Below are 6,727 nucleotides of genomic sequence, written 5' to 3' on the forward strand. Positions count from 1 at the left end.
ACAGAATCCAAAGCAGGGTCCAGGCTCTGAGCCGTCAGTACAGAGCCCGACACGGGGTATGAACCCACAAACCGTGAGATCATGACCTGAGCTAAAGTCGGACACTTAATCGACTGAACCACCCAGGCGTCCCCCAGCTGAACTTTTTTTTAATATTTATTTTTGAGAGAGAGAGCATGAGTGAGGGAGGGGCAGAGAGAAAGGGGTGCAGAGGCTCTGAAGATGGCTCTGTGCTGACAGCAGCAAGCTGGATGTGGGGCTCAAAATCACGAACCGTGAGATCATGACCTGAACTAAAGTCAGACACTTTACTGACTGAGCCACCTAGAAGCATCCCCAGCTGAATTTCTTTTAATTCTCAGACCTATCACCTCTCTCCCTCTCTCTTTCTCTCTTCCCCTCTATTGATGAATCTTTTTTTAATTTTTTTTAACATTTATTTATTTTTGAGACAGAGACAGACAGTGCATGAACGGGGGAGGGTCAGAGAGAGGGAGACACAGAATCCGAAACAGGCTCCAGGCTCTGAGCTGTCGGCACAGAGCCCGACATGGGGCTCGAACTCACGGACTACGAGATCATGACCTGAGCCAAAGTCGGTCGCCCAACCAATTGAGCCGCCCAGGCTCCCCGATGAATCACTTTTTATCCCAAAATCTAAGTGCTTGGACTCCGGTCAATGTACTCTGTCATAATCCATGTTTGTTTGTTTGTTTTGTTTTTGCTGATAAAGAAAATAATGATTAATATAATTCCACTGCTGGAAAGAGTCACATCCTGATTGGAGTCCAAGCTGGAAATCAGTTTCCAATTTCATATTGATATATTACTTTCTGTGTTACCCTGTTTGACACCCTCACTAACAGAAAAAAATCTGGATCACATCTATTTACTAATGTAATAACTGATAAATATAAGATACACTATGCTTGCAAAACTTGAAGTTAAAATCATTTTACCACTCTGTCCAGTGGCAAGATAGTCCCAGGGGATTCAAAAAATTTAAACTGTGGCATACTGGCAGGAATTTTTGACTTGTGATTACAAATATTTCTTACAAAAATGTTTTAAAGGTTATATTCCATTTAAAGAAACCAAAAAAATGTCCTATGATTATAAAAATAAATAAGTAAATTGTGGTAAATACTCAAGTTTTGAAATACTCTATCAATATGATGAGCTAATTGGGCAACTCTTCAAGACATTTAAATGAAAACTAGTAAGTGTATCATTCAGGAAGAAGCTACTTTAATGTTTCCTTTTTGGAGGAAACAATTTATGTGACCAATTAGAAGGTTCAAATATCTAAATGTATAAAATACACAAAATAAAATAGATGGTTTTTTCACATCACCAAGAGATTTTTCTGTATGAAACTAGTCTTAACAAGATTTCCTGAGAGGTTTTTTTTCAAATATTAAAAATACGTATCTTTTAAACTCACAGAAATCTTGTCAAGTTAAATGTGTGATGCAAGACAGACTCTAATGGAGGCAAGAGTGGCAAACGAATTTTTTTAAGTGTCATTATAAATACCCTTAAGCTTCTTTTAGAAAAAAAAAAAGTAATCCTATTTAAAAAGAAAAACTTTTTAATAGATTGTTTACAACTCCAACAAGGGAGTAATGAAAAATAAATTTTAATGGTCCCTTTGAAACATAGTTTCCTCTACTGAACAGTTAACAGTGTTTCATCGTCATTCCTGGGGGACAAGAAGAAAGGGAGAAGGAAGAAAGTCAAAGTATCAGAAGATTAAACAAACTTAAACTCTAAGTAATGAGGAGAGAGTCATAAGTAAACTTTTGTCACATAATATGCTTTCTGCTAAAGTCTTCCATCTGTTTCTAGTTTTTTCTGCAGGAACTACTGGTTCCCGTGACATGCCACATTGTATAGACCATAGTAAAAGGACCTCCATTATTCCTACAATATTTTTCTGCAGTCTCATTTTCAATACCCATAAGGCCATGAAGATACTTTTGATAAAGCCATTCCTCTACATTCACATGATAATCACCTATATACCTTGTAACATTGTTGTTCTTAAAACAACTAAATTATATAATCACTAACATTTCTCAGGACCTATTATGATATGGAACTTAATAAGAACCAGGTATTTGAAGTTCAAGAAACTGAACTATAACCTTAATGGAAAGAACTCTTTCTTATGTTACTCATATTCTTACACAGATATGGGATTTTAAAATGATTACATTTTATGAGACACTATTGATTAGAGACTATCTAAATTAACAGTAATTACATTGTCACAATGACTGAGTTGATTACAGGATATCAGTGTTAATATGTATGCAAGATGTATATTATTGATTTTTTAAAGAAAAAATTAAGATTTTGGCCAATATAATTAACACTATTGCAATTAGTGAGAAAGAGCTATTAAACATAAATTTTATGCATCAAATCTAAAAGATTTAATTTTCAAAGGATTTTAAAGAGTACAATATAATCAATGGCTCAATGTTGTGGCGGTGATGAAAGAAATTATTGAAGTAGACTATAAATAACAAACAGAATATTCACCATACTAATATTTGTTAAAAATGAAATTCTGTCTTCACAGCAAATAGTTATCAAAACAAAGGCCAGCATACCAGTTGAGATTAAAATTCAGGAACATAAAGCAAAAGTAAATTACAGAAGAGAGACAAATGACAAAATAATCATGTTTGACAGAAGACAAAAATTCTTGAAAGTTCTTATGTGTTTACTAGCATCAGGTTAAGATAGGGAATTTGACCACCTTGTCTAAAGAGCTATGTTAAGTATCATAATGTAATCATAATAAATTCCAAATATTGTGATACAAGAGTATAGTGTATGCAAAGTTACATTATATTTCAATAAGTATATTATAACTTGTTAGTATCTTCCCTAATATCATCTCTTAGTTTTCTAAACATAAAATACAGAATTTTCTTTGACTTGCCTTTTACAAGATAAAGAGCATAATGACAAACTCCAGACTATGGTTCTTTGTATAGTTGGTACAGAAGACCTCTTCCTGCTTTTTCTTTTGTGTATATCATACATACATATTATATCTATACCTTATTTTAGGATTTGGCAGGAACACTAACATTCCACATTTCAAAACATGTATCGAGAGTTTTTCATCAATATTAAAGAAACGAGCACTAATATTTATAATAATATAAAATATGCTAGCAAAGCTAGTGCCTGTAATAAAACATGGAAGTGGGTCTAAAAAGAAGTCATAACGTTTTATACAAAAAGCATTTAATATGGTTTCTAAAAAAGGAAACACAGTCTGCTTTTAATAATAAGCAATCCTATTATATGCGTTTTTAAGTTTATTAACTTATTTTGAGAGAGAGAGAAAGGGAGGCGCAGAGAGAGAGAATCTTAAGAGGGCTCCTGACTGCTGGTGCAGATCCTAATGTGTGACTCAAACCCACAAACCCGTGAGATCATGACTCGAGCCAAAACCAAGAGTAGGACACTTAACCAACTGAGCCATCCAGGTGCCCCAGCAATCCTATTACATTTTGAGAGTAGTTTGTTATATGCATCAAAGAATAAAATATAAATGGCATCAAGAAAATAGAATTCAGATGATAATGGAATCATATTTTCAAATTTCTGAAGAGAAATGACTGTAAACTCTAAAGTAGATAAATTATCTTTCAGGACTGAAGATAAATAACTTTCCAGACAAAGGCTAAGAGATATTTATCACTTAAATAACCCACTGAATAAACTATTAAAAAATGTGCCTACAGAAGAAGAAGAAAATTCAATCTAGATGGAAAGAGTGGAATGAAGAAAAGCATGAGTCAAAAAGGAATGAATAAATATATCAATAAATCTATAAAATTGTTGCCTTATTTTAAAAAGGAAAACATTTTGAAAATTTAAAAACAAGGTCATGGAATAAAATTCTAGAACCCAAAATATAGAAGATGATAACAGAAGCTGGCAATTGGAAGTAAACATTCTAAGATCCTTGCATTTGTTCAGGAAGACTAAAGTATGTCAGTTAGGTTTAAACTCTGCTATGTTAAGCAAACATCTCTTAAAAATAAGTGTTAATACCAAAACAAAAGAAATAAGATATCAAATTTTCAAGAAAATAAAACTTCACAATCTAATATAAGTCAGGAAAGTTGGGAGAAAAAAAGCAGTAAATAAATGAGTACAGTAGATAGAAAACACCAAATAAGAAAAATAAGATTAAAGATATATATTCAAACACATTAGGATTCTTCACAATACATATAATTATGTTAAACATAACCAGGTGGAAGACAAAGATTCTCAGATTGGATTCTCATTAATCTAGCTGTATTTTATTTACAAGAAAAACATTTAAAACTTGACAAAAGGAAGTTTAAAGCAATGGAGTAGAAAAAGTCATGCCAGACAAACACCAACCAAAGGAAAGTTACTGCTGAGAGTATGCAAAATTGGCCTTGAAGCAAAAATCATATAAGCAGAAAGGCCAGAAAGAAAAAATGATCTTCCACCTAGTCATACAAACAGCTTCAAAATAAGACAAAAATCTCCAGAATTATAACACACAAATTTTGTGAAGACACTAAATAAAATTAGGTGATTTTAATACACACCTGTCTCAAACTGGTAGTATAAAAATGTGAAAATAGAAGATTTGAATTCTATAGTTATTAAGATTAGTTAAAACAAATAATTATATAAGAAGATATATATTCTAATATGGAAATCAGATAATATGTAAGATACATACAATTTTATATTGAAACACTAGAGAACATGTATTTCTAATACAAAGCAAGTCTTAATGAATAATGAAAAAATAAAATCAGCCACAATTTCTAGTTATGATACAATAGAATTAGTTATAAGTAACAAAAATATAACCCTACAAATATTTTAGATTTGGAAATCTTGAAACATGCTTCTAAATGATTCATTGGCTAGAAAAGAAATCATGATGGAAATTACAAAATATTTAGAACTTGACAATAAGATTACCACCAAAACCAGTTACTATAATTCAACTCTAAAAGGAAATATATAGGCATAAATAAATAGATATTTCAATTTTCAACATGAATGTGAAAATAAAGATTGGAAATTAAGGCACTAAGCATTTAATTCAAACAGTACTGAAAAAGAACAAAAAAAATACTAAAGACAAGGAAGTACTGAAATAGTTGCTTAAAAAGTTGCCAGGACAAAATAGTTTCCCTAGGAAACTCAAATAAATTTTTGAAAACAGAGGAACTATCCTATCCATTTGTTTTGCAAAATAAAAAAAGAAGAGCTTCTCAAACTAACAAAACTGCACAAGAACAAAAAAAGGAAAACATATGTCACTACTACAAACATAGATCTAAAAATCCTAAGTAAGATATTCATGATATAATCTAGCAATGTATAAAATAGTAGTACTTAATATCCAAGTAAGATTCATCCCAGGGATCCAAAGAAGTTTTAACATTAGAAAACATGGTAATGTAATTCCCAATAACAATTAAAGGAGGAAAAAAGTATGCCCATTTTAGTAAACGCAGGAAAAGCGTTTGATAAATTCAACAAGCATTATTAATTTTTTAAAAAATCTTAGCAAATTAGAACAGAAAGGAAGTTATTCAACCTGATAAATGATACCTATGAAAATTTCACAGCAAATATCATAGGCAATGATGAAATATTAAACATATTACTTTTAATGTTCAAAATAAGACTTTACAATGCCTGTTTTAGGGGCTCCTGGGTGGCTCAGTCAGTTAAGCATCCAACTCAGGTTCAGGGCATGATCTCAGAGTGAGCCGAAGCCCCTCATCAGGCTCCACTGTCAGCGCAGAGCCCTCTTCAGATCCTCTGTTTCCCTCTCTCTCTGCTCCTGCCCTACCTTTATACTCTGTCTCAAAAATAAACATTTAAAAAAATTTTTTAATAAAACTAAAGTTTAAAAAAATGCGTGTTTTTGCCTTTTCTATCAACATTGGACTAGAATTCAATTTTGAAAAGAATAAGAAATATAATATATAAATAAGAATACAAAGGAAGAAATGAGGGGCGCCTGGGTGACTCAGTCGGTTGAACGTCAGACTCCTGACTTCGGCTCAGGGCATGGTCTCATGATGATGGGATCGAGTCCCGTGTGGGGCTCCAGGCTGAGTAGCACTTCCTTAGGATTCTCTCTTTTCCTCTATCTCTGCCCCTCCTCTCCTTGCTCTCTCATGCACACGCTTTCTCAAAATACATAAACACTTAAAAAATATATATTATCACTTTCCCAGACAATATAACTGTCTAATGGAAATGAAGAAAAGTTAAATTTTTTTTAATGTTTATTTATTTTTGAGAGACAGAGTGTGAGCAGGGGAGGGGCAGAGAGAGAAGGAGACACAGAGTCCAAAGCAGACTCCAAGCTCTGAGCTGTCAGCACAGAGCCCGATGCAGGGCTTAAACTCATGAAATGTGAGATCATGACCTGAGCTGAAGTCAGGATGCTCAACCGACTGAGCCACCCAGGTGCCCTGGAAATGAAGAAAAGTTATAAACAAGTTATTTGAACTAATAATATTTGCTTAATCTAAAGATCAATATTTAAAAAAAAATTAAGTGTGGTCTCTATACCAACCACGCTGGTTAAAAATATACATATTTTATACAGAGAAGTTAAATCACTATGGTGTACACCTGAAAAAAATGTATGTCAATTATATTTAAATCTTTTAAATTATAATTTAAA

This window comes from Panthera pardus, unplaced genomic scaffold, assembly GCF_024362965.1.
Source record: "Panthera pardus isolate Hobbes unplaced genomic scaffold, ASM2436296v1 HiC_scaffold_20, whole genome shotgun sequence".
NCBI lineage: Eukaryota > Metazoa > Chordata > Mammalia > Carnivora > Felidae > Panthera > Panthera pardus.